Here is a 20,914-nt window from a genome sequence, read left to right as displayed (position 1 = left end):
AACAAATCAGGTTTTAGGAGAAATTACAGGCAATCCTGCTGACAAACAAGAGCTCTGTTGACAGGCTCATGAGGAATCTAGGCATTTAGATAATCATTTTTTTCCTCTAGGCAAGTTCTTCCAGGCACCCAAGACAATGGAACTCAGCCTTGGCCAGCTGAAGCCACCGTGAATGGCAGGATCAGATTAGCTCCAAATTTGGGAAGTGACAAATACATGCCTTACGTTCTGATAGGCGCTAAAATTACAGAGATGGACCAAACACATCTTTCCTTGGAAAAGCTACAGCTTCGTAGCCAAGACTGATAGTGAAGACAACCCTGACCAAAGAGCTTTATAACTGTTAAGATAAAGGAAGTAAAAACTCTTCTAACATTGCTCCTCAGGGGAAGAACACTGATTTATAAATTACAGGCTCAGATTCAAGATGTAACTCTATTTACTAGCTGTAACATTTTAGACTAAGTTGTGTGCTTTGTTTGAGTTATTTCATGTGAAAATAAAGGTATTAGGGTTTTGCTTACTTATATTTCTTAAATCCTTGATTGTGAATAAGAAATATATATGTAATTTTGGGGCTTCCCTGGTGGCGCAGTGGTTGAGAGTCTGCCTGCCGATGCAGGGGACACGGGTTCATGCCCCGGTCTGGGAAGATCCCACATGCCGTGGAGTGTCTGGGCCCGTGAGCCATGGCCACTGAGCCTGCGGGTCCGGAGCCTGCGCTCCACAACGGGAGAGGCCACAACAGTGAGAGGCCTGTGTACCACAAAATAAATAAATAAATAAATAAATTAAATTAAAAAGGGGGAAAAAAGAAATATATATGTAATTTAAATGAAGAAAATAATACATATTTAAGAGGATAGTAGTAAAGACCAAATATTAAAAATATTTATAGGACTTCCGGGTAAGATGGCGGAAGAGTAAGACGCGGAGATCACCTTCCTCCCCACGGATACACCAGAAATACAGCTACACGTGGAACAACTCCTACAGAACACCTACTGAACGCTGGCAGAAGACCCCAGACCTCCCAAAAGGCAAGAAACTCCCCACATACCTGGGTAGGGCAAAGCGGAGAGATTCCCGCACAGAGGATCGGTGCCGAGCGGCACTCACCAGCCCGAGAGGCTTGTCTGCTCGCCCGCCGGGGCACGCAGTGCTGGAAGCTGAGGCTCGGGCTTCGGTCAGAGCGCAGAGAGAGGACTGGGGCTGGCGGCGAGAACTCAGCCTGAAGGGGGCTAATGTGCCACAGCTAGCCGGGAGGGAGTCCGGGAAAACTCTAGAGCTGCCGAAGAGGCAAGAGACTTTTTCTTCCCTCTTGGTTTCCTGGTGCGCGAGGAGAGGGGATTAAGAGCGCTGCTTAAAGGGGCTCCACGGACGGGCGCGAGTCGCGACTGAAAGCGCGGAGCCCAGTGACAGGCGTGGGACGCTGGGGCTGCTGCTGCCGCCGCCAAGAAGCCTGTGTGCGAGCGCAGGTCACTGCCCACACCGCCCTTCCGGGAGCCTGTGCAGCCCGCCACTGCCGGAGTCCCGGGATCCAGGGGCGGCTTCCCTGGGAGAACGCACGGCGCGCCTCGGGCTGGTCCAACGTCACGCCGACCTCTGCCGCTGCAGGCTCGCCCCGCACTCCGTGCCCCTCCCTCCCTCCTGGCCTGAGTGAGCCAGAGTCCCCGAAGAGGCTGCTCCTTTAACCCTGTCCTATCTGAGCGAAGAACAGACGCCCTCCGGCGACCTACACGCAGAGGCGGGGCCAAATCCAAAGCTGAGACCTAGGAGCTGTGAGAACAAAGAAGAGAAAGGGAAACCTCTCCCAGCAGCCTCAGAAGCAGCGGATTAAAGCTCCACAATCAACTTGATGTACCCTGCATCTGTGGAATACATGAATAGACAACACATCATCCCAAATTGAGGAGCCAGGAGTCAGTGCTGTGCCTCTGAGGTGGGAGAGCCAACTTCAGGACACTGGTCCACAAGAGACCTCCCAGCTCCACATAATATCAAACGGCGAAAATCTTCCAGAGATCTCCATCTCAACACCAGCACCCAGCTTCACTCAACGACCAGCAGGCTACAGTGCTGGACACCCTAAGCCAAACAACTAGCAAGACAGGAACACAACGCCACCCATTAGCAGAGAGGTGGCCTAAAATCATAAAAAGTCCACAGACACCCCAAAACACACCACCAGACGTGGACCTGCCCACCAGAAAGACAAGATCCAGCCTCATCCAGCAGAACACAGGCACTAGTCCCCTCCACCAGGAAGCCTACACAACCCACTAAACCAACCTTAGCCACTGGGGACAGACACCAAAAACAACAGGAACTACGAACCTGCAGCCTGCAAAAAGGAGACCCCAAACACAGTAACATAAGCAAAATGAGAAGACAGAAAAACACACAGCAGGAGAAGGAGCAAGATAAAAACCCACCGGATCTAACAAATGAAGAGGTAATAGGCACTCTACCTGAAAAAGAATTCAGAATAATGATGGTAAAGATGATCCAAGATTCTATTTCCCAGATCCAAAATCTTGGAAATAGAATAGACAAAATGCAAGAAACAGTTAACAAGGACCTAGAAGAACTAAAGATGAATCAAGCATCGATTAAAAACACAATACATGAAATAAAAAATACTCTAGATGGGATCAATAGCAGAATAACTGAGGCAGAAGAACGGATAAGTGAGGTGGAAGATAAAATAGTGGAAATAACTGCTGCAGAGCAAAATAAAGAAAAAAGAATGAAAAGAACAGAGGACAGTCTCAGAGACCTCTGGGACAACATTAAACGCACCAACATTCGAATTATAGGGGTTCCAGAAGAAGAAGAGAAAAAGAAAGGGACTGAGAAAATATTTGAAGAGATTATAGTTGAAAACTTCCCTAATATGGGAAAGGAAATAGTTAATCAAGTCCAGGAGGCACAGAGAGTCCCATACAGAATAAATCCAAGGAGAAATACGCCAAGACACATATTAATCAAACTGTCAAAAATGAAGCACAAAGAAATCATATTAAAAGCAGCAAGGCAAAAACAACAAATCACACACAAGGGAATCCCCATCAGGATACCAGCTGATCTCTCAGCAGAAACTCTACAAGCCAGAAGGGAGTGGCAGGACATAATTAAAGTGATGAAGGAGAAAAACCTGCAACCAAGATTACTCTACCCAGCAAGGATCTCATTCAGATTTGATGGAGAAATTAAAACGTTTACAGACAAGCAAAAGCTGAGAGAGTTCAGCACCACCAAACCAGCTTTACAACAAATGCTAAAGGAACTTCTCTAGGCAAGAAACACAACAGAAGGAAAAGACCTACAATAATGAACCCAAAACAATTAAGAAAATGGGAATAGGAACATACATATCGATAATTACCTTAAATGTAAATGGACTAAATGCTCCCACCAAAAGACACAGAGTGGCTGAATGGATACAAAAACAAGACCCATCTATATGCTGTCTACAAGAGACCCACTTCAGACCTAGAGACACATACAGACTGAAAGTAAGGGGATGGAAAAAGATATTCCATGCAAATGGAAACCAAAAGAAAGCTGGAGTAGCAATTCTCATATCAGACAAAATAGACTTTAAAATAAGGACTACTAGAAGAGACAAAGAAGGACACTACATAATGATCAAGGGATCGATCCAAGAAGAAGATATAACAATTGTAAATATTTATGCACCCAACATAGGAGCACCTCAATACATAAGGCAAATACTAACAGCCATAAAAGGAGAAATCGACAGTAACACAGTCATAGTAAGGGACTTTAACACCCCACTTTCACCAATGGACAGATCATCCAAAATGAAAATAAATAAGGAAACACAAGCTTTAAATGATACATTAAACAAGATGGACTTAGTTGATATTTATAGGACATTCCATCCAAAAACAACAGAATACACATTTTTCTCAAGTGCTCATGCAACATTCTCCAGGATAGATCATATCTTGGGTCACAAATCAAGCCTTGGTAAATTTAAGAAAATTGAAATTGTATCAAGTATCTTTTCCGACCACAATGCTATGAGACTAGATATCAATTACAGGAAAAGAGCTGTAAAAAATACAAACACATGGAGGCTAAACAATACACTACTTAATAACGAAGTGATCACTGAAGAAATCAAAGAGGAAATTAAAAACTACCTAGAAACAAATGACAATGGAGACACGACGACCCAAAACCTATGGGATGCAGCAAAAGCAGTGCTAAGAGGGAAGTTTATAGCAATACAATCCCACCTTAAGAAACAGGAAACATCTCGAATAAACAACCTAACCTTGCACCTAAAGCAATTAGAGAAAGAAGAACAAAAACATCCCAAAGTTAGCAGAAGGAAAGAAATCATAAAAATCAGATCAGAAATAAATGAAAAAGAAATGAAGGAAACGATAGCAAAGATCAATAAAACTAAAAGCTGGTTCTTTGAGAAGATAAACAAAATTGATAAACCATTAGCCAGACTCATCAAGAAAAAAAGGGAGAAGACTCAAATCAATAGAATTAGAAATGAAAAAGGAGAAGTAACAACTGACACTACAGAAATAAAAAAGATCATGAGAGATTACTATAAGCAACTCTATGCCAATAAAATGGACAACCTGGAAGAAATGGACAAATTCTTAGAAATGCACAACCTGCCGAGACTGAATCAGGAAGAAATAGAAAATATGAACAGACCAATCACAAGCACTGAAATTGAAACTATGATAAAAAATCTTCCAACAAACAAAAGCCCAGGACCAGATGGCTTCACAGGCGAATTCTATCAAGCATTTAGAGAAGAGCTAACACCTGTCCTTCTCAAACTCTTCCAAAATATAGCAGAGGGAGGAACACTCCCAAACTCATTCTACGAGGCCACCATCACCTTGATACCAAAACCAGGCAAGGATGTCACAAAGAAAGAAAACTACAGGCCAATATCACTGATGAACATAGATGCAAAAATCCTCAACAAAATACTAGCAAACAGAATCCAACAGCACATTAAAAGGATCATACACCATGATCAAGTGGGGTTTATTCCAGGAATGCAAGGATTCTTCAATATACGCAAATCAATCAACGTGATACACCATATTAACAAACTGAAGGAGAAAAACCATATGATCATCTCAATAGATGCAGAGAAAGCTTTCGACAAAATTCAACACCCATTTATGATAAAAACCCTGCAGAAAGTAGGCATAGAGGGAACTTTCCTCAACATAATAAAGGCCATATATGACAAACCCACAGCCAGCATCGTCCTCAATGGTGAAAAACTGAAACCATTTCCACTAAGATCAGGAACTAGACAAGGTTGCCCACTTTCACCACTCTTATTCAACCTAGTTTTGGAAGTTTTAGCCACAGCAATCAGAGAAGAAAAGGAAATAAAAGGAATCCAAATCGGAAAAGAAGAAGTAAAGCTGTCACTCTTTGCAGATGACATGATACTATACATAGAGAATCCTAAAGATGCTACCAGAAAACTACTAGAGTTAATCAATGAATTTGGTCAAGTTGCAGGATACAAAATTAATGCACAGAAATCTCTGGCATTCCTATATACTGATGATGAAAAATCTGAAAGAGAAATCAAGGAAACACTCCCATTTACCATTGCAACAAAAAGAATAAAATATCTAGGAATAAACCTACCTAAGGAGACAAAAGACCTGTATGCAGAAAATTATAAGACACTGATGAAAGAAATTAAAGATGATACAAATAGATGGAGAGATGTACCATGTTCTTGGATTGGAAGAATCAACATTGTGAAAATGACTCTACTACCCAAAGCAATCTACAGGTTCAATGCAATCCCTATCAAACTACCACTGGCATTTTTCACAGAACTAGAACAAAAAATTTCACAATTTGTATGGAAACACAAAAGACCCCGAATAGCCAAAGCAATCTTGAGAACGAAAAATGGAGCTGGAGGAATCAGGCTCCCTGACTTCAGACTATACTACAAAGCTACAGTAATCAAGACAGTATGGTACTGGCACAAAAACAGAAAGATAGATCAATGGAACAGGATAGAAAGCCCAGAGTTAAACCCACGGACATATGGTCACCTTATCTTTGATAAAGGAGGCAGGAATGTACAGTGGAGAAAGGACAGTCTCTTCAATAAGTGGTGCTGGGAAAACTGGATAGGGACATGTAAAAGTATGAGATTAGATCACTCCCTAACACCATACACAAAAATAAGCTCAAAATGGATTAAAGACCTAAATGTAAGGCCAGACACTATCAAACTCTTAGAGGAAAACATAGGCAGAACACTCTATGACATAAATCACAGCAAGATCCTTTTTGACCCACCTCCTAGAGAAATGGAAATAAAGACAAAAATAAACACATGGGACCTAATGAAACTTCAAAGCTTTTGCACAGCAAAGGAAACCATAAACAAGACCAAAAGACAACCCTCAGAATGGGAGAAAATATTTGCAAATGAAGCAACTGACAAAGGATTAATCTCCAAAATTTATAAGCAGCTCATGCAGCTCAATAACAAAAAAACAAACAACCCAATCCAAAAATGGGCAGAAGATCTAAATAGACATTTCTCCACAGAAGATATACAGACTGCCAACAAACACATGAAAGGATGCTCAACATCTTTACTCATTAGAGAAATGCAAATCAAAACTACAATGAGATATCATCTCACACCAGTCAGAATGGCCATCATCAAAAAATCTAGAAACAATAAATGCTGGAGAGGGTGTGGAAAAAAGGGAACACTCTTGCACTGCTGGTGGGAATGTGAATTGGTACAGCCGCTATGGAGAACGGTATGGAGGTTCATTAAAAAACTACAAATAGAACTACCATATGACCCAGCAATCCCACTACTGGGCATATACCCTGAGAAAACCATAATTCAAAAAGAGACATGTACCAAAATGTTCATAGCAGCCCTATTTACAATAGCCCGGAGATGGAAACAACCTAAGTGTCCATCATCGGATGAATGGATAAAGAAGATGTGGCACATATATACAATGGAATATTACTCAGCCATAAAAAGAAATGAAATTGAGCTATTTGTAATGAGGTGGATAGACCTAGAGTCTGTCATACAGAGTGAAGTAAGTCAGAAAGAGAAAGACAAATACTGTATGCTAACACATATATATGGAATTTAAGAAAAAAAATGTCATGAAGAACATAGGGGTAAGACAGGAATAAAGACACAGACCTACTAGAGAATGGACTTGAGGATATGGGGAGGGGGAAGGGTAAGCTGTGACAAAGTGAAAGAGCGGCATGGACATATATACACTACCAAACGTGAGGTAAATAGCTAGTGGGAAGCAGCCGCATAGCACAGGGAGATCAGCTTGGTACTTTGTGACCGCCTGGAGGGGTGGGATAGGGAGGGTGGGAGGGAGACGCAAAAGGGAGGGGATATGGAAACATATGTATATGTATAACTGATTAAATTTGTTATAAAGCAAAAAAATAAAATAAAATAAAATTTAAAAAAAAAATATTTATATAAAACATTTTAAAATGAGGTATTAGGTAAAATTTTATTATTATAATCAATCAGCATTTAGATTTAGCAAGGCTTCACCCACCCAAAAATGTTTTTTATTTGTGTGTGCACATACTAGTTAATTTTGTCACATTAGCTAAAATAAAAGTATTTCATAGAATTTTTGAAACTTAAATGTTCATCTAAGTCTCTATTTATTGAAAAGGAACATAGCTTACTTCATCTCAATCAGCCAACTCTGACTACCAATTTTTTTGTTTTCTTTTTACTTAATAAAAATGAATTTTGATATAAAATATCTTAGAAAAGGGATTCCTTTTATTTGGAAAATAATTTTATCTCAGCATTTTTCTCATCTAAATACAGGACCTGTTTACATTGATAGTGTTAAAATCTACTTTAACATAAATAAGCGACAGTCCTCACCTTATTTTGAATTTCCCAGTAAAATTATATTTTCTACTCTGATTTTATTTAATGCACAAAGTTTATTCCATAGCCATGCCTGGAGAGCAAAGCAACCCCATTTAGCTTTGGTTTTTAGGCTGAGAAAATCTGCTGCATGTCAATTACTTTTCCTTGAGAGAGTTCATTGATATTCAACATCTTCTTCCTCTTCTTCCTTTTTAAATAAAATCAGGTGCTCAACTTTTATCTTGTATACGTGCACTCTGAGCATGAGGACACTGGATTTTAGATACACACCAGATCTAGAGAAGAGTAATGATGAAACTATATGGTAACCTCAGGGAAGAAACCTCTGGGGATTCAGGTATTAATCTTAGAGCGGGACGTTAATTCACAAAATCATTCTCCTACTCAGTCAATTATTCAGTTAATCATACATTCATTCAATAATCACTTTGCAGCAATGCAAAGCCTCTGAGCCCTATACAAAATGTTCTTATATAGTCAATGCATTCAATTAGGAATCAGGCCAGAAATGAAGAGGGGTTATAAGTGGGAGAAAAGCCACAGTGAGAGGAATGAACCCAAGGAAGTCACTACATTTTTTAGCATTAATGCATCGGTGGCACTGATTTATTATGAGTCGTGAATGACCCCTTGTCCTTGTAAGTTGTTACATGTATTTTTCAGGTGTATATTTCAAAATAAAATCACTGTCATTGGATTATCAGGCTAACTTTGGACATCTGTGGCAGCCAAACTATACACCTGAGTGTTCTTAAACCATCAAAATAATAAAACATTTGTGTTTCAGTGTTTCACACTGGGGGAGATTTCTCTATTTGAGAATGAGAATGAGGTTTTATTTTATGTTTTTGTTTTCTTTTTTGTTTGTTTGTTTTTCTGCACTAAGATCCACACCAGATTCCATTTCTTTCCCTCACTGTTCTCACCCACATTCCAAAAAAATGGGAAAAATATGTAAATTTTGCTGCCACTGAATGTCTCCTTCTCCATGACCATCCATAACTGCTCTCAAGGAATTACAATATCAGTATTTACACCTTATTCTGAATATGCTTTTTCTTGCCCTGTCCTACAGAATTTGCCTTATAAAATTCATTGTGTTTTTTCATGGAAAAGGTTTTTGGTCCCCTGAGAAGGATTTCAGAAAGAAGCAAGGCACAGGACCATGATGAAGGTATTGTCGTGGCTTTGGGGAGCATTCTCAGGACTGAGTCCCATCATTTGGAGACTGTCTTATTCTGGGCATACATGAGGCCAACTCCCTCCTTCTGCTATTCCTGACCTAGAAATAGTTACTTCCAAACTGTAGCATTTTGTTCATTTTTACTTTTATTTTAAATCCCAAGTTAATTTAAGCCTAAAATATCTCTGGACTAATGGATTTTTATTTTTAAATAATTCCTATTATGTGTCCATGACATTGAAAGTTCCATTAAGGCAGTCATATATTCCTAAGTCTATTAGTAAGAGTTTCTGAATGCTGTCCATGAAAAGTCCTTTTAGACACTAAATTATGACAGTTTTCAGAAAGTAGAAAAAGCATGCTATTCTGTGAGCACAGGTGTATTCACACACATCAGAAAATTGAAATCCAATTCAGAAGGCAATATTGGAAATAATTTGAGCCTGGACCCAATCTGGCCAGGGCTGAAATAGCACAAGAAATGACTTTGAAGATGATTCTACCATTTTTTCAGTTCATTCGATATGACTGGAGCCATCAGTATGGAATGCACTGGAAAACCCACATTAAACTCCTGCTTATGTCATTTCAGCCAGACTAGAGGCTGAAAGTTACTTCCAGTGATCCTATTTAAACGAAACGTTACACAATTAATTTTAAAAATTAAATAAGAGGCAAAATAAAAAATGTACTATACTTATAAAAATACAACTACAAAAATGCACAAGTGTAATTACTTTTAAATAATAAATACAAATTCCTAATTCCAAAGACTTAGACATTCTTTTATACTGTTGTAATCTCTATTTTAATCATATAAGAATATAAATTTTATGCAACAACTTCATTCCTAAAACAGTATAGTTCTCATTGTTTTGAGTACTGATTTTTCACAAAAAAGAATTGTGTTATGCATGCATTATATGATGATTGAGTAAAGAAAATCTTCCTTTTGTAAAAGGAAGAATCCTTCTGGTATATACATAATCAGTCCTGTGAATTTTTTAACTTGTATTTCCATAAAGCCATTAAAGGATCTCCAAGAGTTGTCCAGATGCAGTTGGGGGCACCCGGGGTCCCCTCACTGTGTGTGGTTCCCGTGAGCCTCAGCTTTTCTTGGGGACCAGAAAGAGCAGAGGACAGTCTTCAAAGGTCAGAGTGTTTTGTGTCTCTTGTCTCTTGCATATACATATATCCCCTCTTTTTTGGATTTCCTTCCCATTTATGTCACCACAGAGCATGGAGTAGAGTTCCCTGTGCTATACAGTAGGTTCTCATTAGTTACCTATTTTATACATAGTATCAATAATGTATATATGTCAGTCCCAATCTCCTAGCAACACATTGTAGTTTTGATTTGCATTTCTCCAATAATTAGCAATGTTGAGCATATTTTCATGTGCTTATTGGCCATCTGTATTTCTTGAAAGGGTAGTTTAAGTGCTGCAAATACTCAAAAGGCAATGCCTTCCACAGGATGAAGTAAGATTCCCTTCAGAAAAAATGATCAATAAACAGCCAAATTATCACCCTGTAGGTAAGCTTTAGAGGAGACCAAGGTATTACATTTTATCCAATTGGATAAAAATGGTCAGAGATAAATATAAAGCCTACACTGAGATCCAAAACCCCAACATTGCAAGTGTTGGTTGAGAAAGTCTGTTTTAAAACCAATACATATGGAAGCTTCTTCTGCCACTGGCATGTCCCCTCCCCGCCCCCAGGGACCTGGACCTTAGGTCTTGAAGTCCCCTGAATCCTGTGGATATGTTCTCCATACACCCATGAGTTATGCTCCTTACTCTGTTTATGTCTCCTTTCTTTTGTTGAGGACATCACCTGACAAGAACAGGTTCTCAGCTCCCATAATTCATTTGGCTTACATTAAGCTAAATGATTTCACCACAATTTGCCTTTTTCTGATGATAAATTTTCTTGATGTCTTCCTACTCTCCTAAACTACCAATTCATTACCTCATCTCTGCTTTTGAAATAGCAACTGTTCCATAGCTTCATCTTTTACTGCCACCTTTGTTGGCTTTTTATTTTGTTAAGATCTCACTGGGGATATAAGTTTCATTTTTCCTGGGTAAATGCTGTGTACAATCCAGCTTGGCCTGGGGGCCATTGTCCTCAGAGCCCCATGTCAAGAAAGCTGGAATTAATTGAGCCAGGATAGAACACAACTTCTGGTATGTTTAAAAGTACCCCCATGTGATTTTAATACTCTACAATGATTGCAATCCACTCCCCTGATGGAATCCTCCTACTTACAATTCTTGCAAAATATTCTGTAGCCTTGTAGACAGAACAAACTTCCAATAATTTATATAGATGCCCTCACATTGGCAATGCAGAATGATCTTTTCTAGGATAAATGATAGATATCCCTGTGTCTCATTTAACTGTTATCTTCTAAGTTAACATCTCCAGTTTTTCTTAAGTATCCTTCTCTAATAATTTAAATTTGTGACAGCAAAAATATGACACATGATGTCAAGTATATTCTAGTCATCTTTGCAGAGAGAAACTATTTCACACTCCCAAGCTCCCTGCTTTCCCAGTGCCAACACCTTGGACCGAGGTGTTATATGTCAATTAATATCAAAAAGAGTTTTATTACACTCGCTTCTGCTGAAGAAATCAACCACAGAAAAGTGTCATCATGATTATAGGCAGCAGAGGTCTCTAGTTTTTGCTGTTAATATTGAAACTAAATATCACCCTTTAAAAATAATAGAATTAGTAAAAAGCTTTTCTTGTAGTTTTAAGTTAATATTTTTTGTGTTAAACCAGTGGTAAAGTATTTACATAACATTTATTTAATCACTTTCACTTCCTAGTTAAAAATCAGAATATGTCCAGGATACCCTACATTTTCCTCCCCAGTAATTTTATGAACCTGTGATAGAAACCAAGTTTACCCTAATCAGTAAGTAAAATTTGTGTAATTTGGGATCTGCAAAGCCCATTGTCAGTTTTAAACTTGGTAGTTTCCTTTGAAAGCTAGGATACATGAAAAAGCTTGTAGTTGAATGCTTGGCATTAAGATGTCCCTGGAGAAACAAAGACAAACATTTTCCCTAATTTGTTTTCTGACATGGACTGTAACGGAATTTGGTGGGAAGGATGGATTTGGGAGGGGGTTGGAATTAGAGATGATATTATACTCTTGAGTCAGGATCCCAGCTTTAAATATATTTTTGAAAATTAGTCTTGTTGGAATCAGCTTTGTATGGGACCCAGCCTAATCCCACTATTGGACTTGGGAAGAAGTTTCCCTTAGAAGCAGGTTCCAGGGTTCATCTGTCTTTAGGGATCCTCAGTGGGGTAGGGCTGGGGTCCAGGGGCGGGTACACCTAGGAGTCAGCAGTGAGCATTTCTGATGCTGAGCCTACCCACAGAGGAACCGATGTTTCCAGAGGCATCAGTGTCAAGGCTGGAGGAACAGAGCCCAGCAACAGACAGGGACAGAGGACAGAAAACCAGTGATGGTTCCAGGCCCTCCCCTGAGCTGCTACCACAGGGCAAGGTTCCTGAATGATTCCACAGAGAGTAAAGGATGAAGCCTCAAGAATGACTGAAAGTGACCTAAAACTTAGACTTTTTAAAAATCTGGATGAAAACAATAAAAGTACTGTGATATTTCTTGTTTTCCTCCTCACTTACCCTCTCACCTTCCCTCCCCCATGCAAACCAAACACACAAATCAGGTTGAGCTCTGTCTTCTGTAAAATACATGGGAGACATAGAAGGTCCCAGATGAGACAGGACTCTAGTGTGTTTGGTTCTGTACATGAAGCGTGGTTTGGTTTCTTGTTTAGAACTAGTGATAGGATTTTATGTTTATTTCTGTCATTTTTTACACCCATTCTTTAGGGTTATTAAAGTCTTTCTAGCTTTTTTAAAAATGTTTTCTATTCTTTCCAAGGATTCTTTCAGCATGCATTTCATTAAAGTCTTCATTTTAATCATTTTGTGTGTGTTATTAATATATATCATAGATAAATAGATACATACATAAATACTTGCCTGTTTATCCTTGACAAAGGGATATTCTTATATTTTGATATCCATCTTTCTGCCAATATTCAGTGTATATTTTTAATGTTTGACTCCAATATTTTATGGCACACTTTGGCAAGTATAATGCTAAAATAGATCCAGATGTATTTTTGCCTATGACATTTCCCTGAATCTACTAGTCTAGCCATATTTCCAAAAATCGGGCTAGGGTTCTAACCATAGGACTTTCTTTTCTGAAGTGTGGTAGGCAAATTAATGTCCCCCAAAGATATGCATACCCTAATCCTTGGAACCTGTGAATAAGTTTTGCTACAAGCCAAAGAGGACTTAAGGTTGCAGATGGAATTAAGTTGCTAGTCTGCTGACCTTAAATGGAGGAGGTTATCCTGAATTAGTCACATGGGCCCAGTGTAATCAGAAGGGTCTTTAAAGTGGGAGAAAGAGAAGAGAATTGAGAGTCAGAAGGAGATATGAATATGGGAGAAGTGGTCAGAGTAATTTGACAGGAGAAAGACCTGATCCATCATTGCTGGGTTTAAAGAGGAAAGGGGCCATGGGCCAAGAAATGTATGCAGCCTCTAGAAGCTAGAAAAGGTCATGAAACAGATAAGGTTCCTCTCCTGGCATTTCCGTAAAGGAAAACATTCCTGTCGACCTCTTGATTCTACCCCAGTGAGACCGATTTTGGCCCTCTGACCTCCAGAACTGTAAGATAATAAATATGCGTTGTTTAATCTATGCAGGGTTTTTTTGGCTTCCCTGGTGGCGCAGTGGTTGGGAGTCCACCTGCCAATACAGGGGACACGGGTTCGTGCCCCGGTCTCAGAAGATCCCACATGCCGCAGAGCGGCTGGGCCCATAAGCCATGGCCGCTGAGCCTGCGTGTCCGGAGCCTGTGCTCCGCAATGGGAGAGGCCAAAATGGTGAGAGGCCTGCGTACCACAAAATAAATAAATAAATAAATAAATAAATAAATAAATAAATAAAACTATTCAGTTTTTTGTAACTTGTTAGAGCAGCAACAGGAAACTAATACATGCTTGTGTAGTAACATTGGTCAAGCCTGGATTGGTGGTTGAGAGCTTCCTGATTGTCTAGGTGTACTCATAAATAATAAATAACATATAAATAATGTAAATAATGAATGGTGATACCTACCATATTTATAATAAAATAATCTAGCAATCCCTAAGTAGGATATGAAGAAGCCTTAGAAACACGATCTGTATCCATAACTTCTACTGTTTCCTTCTTCATTGTTTAGAATTAGTGTAAAATTGGTGGTGGTTTCTTCACTCTGTAGATTCAATGATTGGTTATCAGAAACACAAAGCAAGAAATATCAAAGCTTTTGTTCTTGCTTTCGTTTTGTTTCTTGTAGCTGAATAAGACCACCAGCAGATGGTCTAATTTTATCTTATCATCACATATGGCTACTATGCCAGTTTAGTGGTTTTAGAGGGAATATATCATCCATTTTCTCTTATTTTACTCCTTTTTATTTCAATCTTTACCCAAGAGTTCTCCAAATGAATGCACTCTGCATCTGTGGCTTTTTATGTTGGCATATAGATTTCATTATATATTGCTATTTTAGCTCCCCTGCAAAATAGCTAACTTATTTGTAAAAAGAGATATACTATCTGTTTATATGAGGGGATGATTGACATGTGAGTAAAAACGGAGGCTGGCTGCCCTGGAAGAGCCTCTCAAGGTGACACTAGTTTGATGTGGTTTTTCTCATCTTCATCTCTGGCCTGCAGAGCTTTCAGCATTGCCCTCAACCTTGAATCTGTGAGGCAGATTACAGCTAACAAAATCCATAAGACCCTCATATGTAAACTAGAATCTCCATACAGGTAATTAGTGACATACACAATTATCCAGCAGGGTTAGTTATTTGTATCTCAATAAGTTCTCTCTAGGACTTCTGGGGAAGATGGCAGAAGAGTAAGACGTGGAGATCACCTTCCTCCCCACAGATACACCATAATTACAGCTACACGTGGAACAACTCCTACAGAACACCTACTGAACGCTGGCAGAAGACCTCAGACCTCCCAAAAGAACAGACACCCTCCGGCGACCTACACACAGAGGCAGAGCCAAATCCAAAGCTGAGACGCGGGAGCTGTGAGAACAAAGAAGAGAAAGGGAAATCTCTACCAGCAGCCTCAGAAGCAGAGGATTAAAGCTCCACAATCAACTTGATGTACCCTGCATCTGTGGAATACATGAATAGACAACAGATCATCCCAAACTAAGGAGCTGTGTGGATGAAGCGTTCTTAGTGCTGCAGCCAGGAGTCAGTGATGTGCCTCTGAGGTGGGAGAGCTAACTTCAGGACACTGGTCCACAGAGACCTCCCAGCTCCACATAATATCAAATGGTGAAAATCTTCCAGATATCTCCATCTCAACACCAGCACCCAGCTTCACTCAAAGACCAGCAAGCTACAGTGCTGGACACCCTATGCCAAACAACTAGCAAGACAGGAGCACAATGCCACCCATTAGCAGAGAGGCTGCTTAAAATCATAAAAAGTCCACAGACACGCCAAAACACACCACCAGACGTGGACCTGCCCACCAGAAAGACAAGATCCAGACTCATCCAGCAGAACACAGGCACTAGTTCCCTCCACAAGGAAGCCTACACAACCCACTGAACCAACCTTAGCCACTGGGGACAGACACCAAAAACAATGGGAACTACGAACCTGCAGCTTGCAAAAAGGAGACCCCAAACACAGTAAGATAAGCAAAATGAGAAGACAGAAAAACACACAGCAGGAGAAGGAGCAAGATAAAAACCCACCAGACCTAACAAATGAAGAGGAAATAGGCAGTCTACCTGAAAAAGAATTCAGAATAATGATAGTAAAGATGATCCAAAATCTTGGAAATAGAATAGGCAAAATGCAAGAAACAGTTAACAAGGACCTAGAAGAACTAAAGATGAATCAAGCAATGATTAGAAACAAAATAAATGAAATTAAAAATACCTTAGATGGGATCAATAGCAGAATAACTGAGGCAGAAGAACGGATAAGTGACGTGGAAGACAAAATAGTGGAAATAACCACTGCAGAGCAGAAGAAAGAAAAAAGAATGAAAAGAACAGAGGACAGTCTCAGAGACCTCTGGGACAACATTAAATGCACCAACATTTGAATTATAGGGGTTCCAGAAAAAGAAGAGAAAAAGAAAGGGACTGAGAAAATATTTGAAGAGATTATAGTTGAAAACTTCCCTAATATGGGAAAGGAAATAGTTAATCAAGTCCAGGAGGCAGAGAGAGTCCCATACAGGATAAATCCAAGGAGAAATATGCCAAGACACATATTAATCAAACTGTCAAAAATTAAATACAAAGAAAACATATTAAAAGCAACAAGGCAAAAACAACAAATAACACACAAGGGAATCCCCATAAGGTTAACAGCTGATCTTTCAGCAGAAGCTCTGCAAGCCAGAAGGGAGTGGCAGGACATATTTAAAGTGATGAAGGAGGAAAACCTGAAACCAAGATTACTCTACCCAGCATGGATCTCATTCAGATTTGATGGAGAAATTAAAATGTTTAGAGACAAGCAAAAGCTGAGAGAGTTCAGCACCACCAAACCAGCTTTACAACAAATGCTAAAGGATCTTCTCTAGGCAAGAAACACAACAGAAGGAAAAGACCTACAATAACGAACCCAAAACAATTAAGAAAATGGGAATAGCAACATACATATCGATAATTACCTTAAATGTAAATGGACTAAATGCTCCCACCAAAAGACACAGATTGGCTGAATGGATACAAAAACATCACCCATATATATGCTGTCTACAAGAGACCCACTTCAGACCTAGAGACACATACAGACTAAAAGTAAGGGGATGGAAAAAAGATATTCCATGCAAATGGAAACCAAAAGAAAGCTGGAGTACCAATTCTCATATCAGACAAAATAGACTTTAAAATAAAGGCTACTAGAAGAGACAAAGAAGGACACTACATAATGATCAAGGGATCAATCCAAGAAGAAGATACAACAATTGTAAATATTTATGCACCCAACATAGGAGCACCTCAATACATAAGGCAAATACTAACAGCCAAAAAGGGGAAAACAACAGTAACACATTTATAGTACGGGACTTTAACACCCACTTTCACCAATGGACACATCATCCAAAATGAAAATAAATAAGGAAGCACAAGCTTTAAATGATACGTTAAACAAGATGGACTTAATTGATATTTATAGGACATTCCTTCCAAAAAAACAGAATACACATTTTTCTCAAGTGCTCATGGAACATTCTCCAGGATAGACAATATCTTGGGTCACAAATCAAGCCTTGGTAAATTTAAGAAAATTGAAATTGTATCAAGTATCTTTTCCGACAACAATGCTATGGGACTAGACATCAATTACAGGAAAAGAGTTGTAAAAAATACAAACACATGGAGGCTAAACAATACACTACTTAATAACGAAGTGATCACTGAAGAAATCAAAGAGGAAATTAAAAAATACCTAGAAACAAATGACAATGGAGACGCAACCACCCAAAACATATGGGATGCAGCAAAAGCAGTTTTAAGAGGGAAGTTTATAGCAATACAATCCCACCTTAAGAAACAGGAAACATCTCAAATAAACAACCTAAACTTGCACCTAAAGCAATTAGAGAAAGAAGGACAAAAACACCCCAAAGTTAGCAGAAAGAAAGAAATCATAAAAATCAGATCAGAAATAAATGATAAAGAAATGAAGGAAACAATAACAAAGATCAATAAAACTAAAAGCTGGTTCTTTGAGAAGATAAACAAAACTGATAAACCATTAGCCAGACTCATCAAGAAACAAAGGGAGAAGACTCAAATCAATAGAATTAGAAATGAAAAAGAAGTAACAACTGACACTGCAGAAATACAAAAGATCATGAGAGATTACTACAAGCGACTCTATGCCAATAAAATGGACAACCTGGAAGAAATGGACAAATTCTTAGAAATGCACAACCTGCCAAGACTGAATCAGGAAGCAATAGAAAATATGAACAGACCAATCACAGGCACTGAAATTGAAACTGTGATAAAAAATCTTCCAACAAACAAAAGCCCAGGACCAGATGGCTTCACAGGTGAATTCTATCAAGCATTTAGAGAAGAGCTAACACCTATCTTTCTCAAACTCTTCCAAAATATAGCAGAGGGAGGAACACTCCCAAACTCATTCTACGAGGCCACCATCACCTTGATACCAAAACCAGACAAGGATGTCACAAAGAAAGAAAACTACAGGCCAATATCACTGATGAACATAGATGCAAAAATCCTCAACAAAATACTAGCAAACAGAATCCAACAGCACATTAAAAGGATCATACACCATGATCAAGTGGGGTTTATTCCAGGACTGCAAGGATTCTTCAATATACGCAAATCAATCAATGTGATACACCATATTAACAAATTGAAGGAGAAAAACCATATGATCATCTCAATAGATGCAGAGAAAGCTTTCAACAAAATTCAACACCCATTTATGATAAAAACCCTGCATAAAGTAGGCATAGAGGGAACTTTTCTCAACACAATAAAGCCATATATGACAAACCCACAGCCAACATCGTCCTCAATGGTGAAAAGCTGAAAGCTTTTCCAATAAGATCAGGAACAAGACAAGGTTGCCCACTCTCACCACTCTTATTCAACATAGTTTTGGAAGTTTTAGCCACAGCAATCAGAGAAGAAAAGGAAATAAAAGGAATCCAAATCGGAAAAGAAGAAGTAAAGCTGTCACTGTTTGCAGATGACATGGTATTATACACAGAGAATCCTAAAGATGCTACCAGAAAACTACTAGGGCTAATCAATGAAGTTGCTAAAGTAGCAGGATACAAAATTAATGCACAGAAATCTCTGGCATTCCTATATAATAATGATTAAAAATCTGAAAATGAAATCAAGAAAACACTCCCATTTACCTTTGCAACAAAAAGAATAAAGTACCTAGGAATAAACCTACCTAAGGAGATAAAAGACCTGTATGCAGAAAATTATAAGACACTGATGAAAGAAATTAAAGATGATACAAATAGATGGATAGATATACCATGTTCTTGGATTGGAAGAATCAACATTGTGAAAATGACTCTACTACCCAAAGCAATCCACAGATTCAGTGCAATCCCTATCAAACGTCCACTTCCATTTTTCACAGAACTAGAACAACAAATTTCACAGTTTGTATGGAAACACAAAAGACCCCGATTAGCCAAAGCAATCTTGAGAACGAAAAATGGAGCTGGAGGAATCAGGCTCCCTGACTTCAGACTATACTACAAAGCTACAGTAATCAAGACAGTATGGTACTGGCACAAAAACAGAAAGATAGATCAATGGAACAGGATAGAAAGCCCAGAGATATACCCACGCACATATGGTCACCTTATCTTTGATAAAGGAGGTAGGAATATACAGTGGAGAAAGGACAACCTCTTCAATAAGTGGTGCTGGGAAAACTGGACAGGGACATGTAAAAGTATGAGATTAGATCAGTCCTTAACACCATACACGAAAATTAGCTCAAAATGGATTAAAGGCCTAAATGTAAGGCCAGACACTATCAAACTCTTAGAGGAAAACATAGGCAGATCACTCTATGACATAAATCACAGAAAGTTCCTTTTTGACCCACCTCCTAGAGAAATGGAAATAAAGACAAAAATAAACACGTGGGACCTAATGAAACTTCAAAGCTTTTGCACAGCAAAGGAAACCATAAACAAGACCAAAAGACAACCCTCAGAATGGGAGAAAATATTTGCAAATGAAGCAACTGACAAAGGATTAATCTCCAAAATTTATAAACAGCTCATGCAGCTCAATAACAAAAAAACAAACAACCCAATCCAAAAATGGGCAGAAGACTTAAATAGACATTTCTCCACAGAAAATATACAGACTGCCAACAAACACATGAAAGGATGCTCAACATCTTTAATCATTAGAGAAATGCAAATCAAAACTACAATGAGATGTCATCTCACACCTGTCAGAATGGCCATCATCAAAAAATCTAGAAACAATAAATGCTGGAGAGGGTGTGGAAAAAAGGGAACACTCTTGCCCTGCTTGTGGGAATGAGAATTGGTACAGCCACTATGGAGAACAGTATGGAGGTTCCTTAAAAAACTACAAATAGAACTACCATATGACCCAGCAATCCCACTACTGGGCATATACCCTGAGAAAACCATAATTCAAAAAGAGTCATGTACCACAATGTTCATAGCAGCCCTATTTACAATAGCCCGGAGATGGAAACAACCTAAGTGTCCATCATCAGATGAATGGATAAAGAAGATGTGGTACATATATACAATGGAATATTATTCAGCCATAAAAAGAAACGAAATTGAGCTATTTGTAATGAGGTGGCTAGACCTAGGGTCTGTCATACAGAGTGAAGTAAGTCAGAAAGAGAAAGACAAATACCGTATGCTGACACATATATATGGAATTTAAGAAGAAAAAAAATGTCATGAAGAACCTAGGGGTAAGACAGTAATAAAGACACAGACCTACTTGAGAATGGACTTGAGGATATGGGGAGGGGGAAGGGTAAGCTGTGACAAAGTGAAAGAGCGGCATGGACATATATGCACTACCAAACGTAAGGTAGATAGCTAGTGGGAAGCAGCTTCATAGCACAGGGAGATCAGCTCGGTGCTTTGTGA

This window comes from Mesoplodon mirus (assembly GCF_964341445.2).
Source record: "Mesoplodon mirus genome assembly, chromosome: 14".
Lineage (NCBI taxonomy): Eukaryota > Metazoa > Chordata > Mammalia > Artiodactyla > Ziphiidae > Mesoplodon > Mesoplodon mirus.
This window is presented reverse-complemented; position numbering follows the sequence as displayed.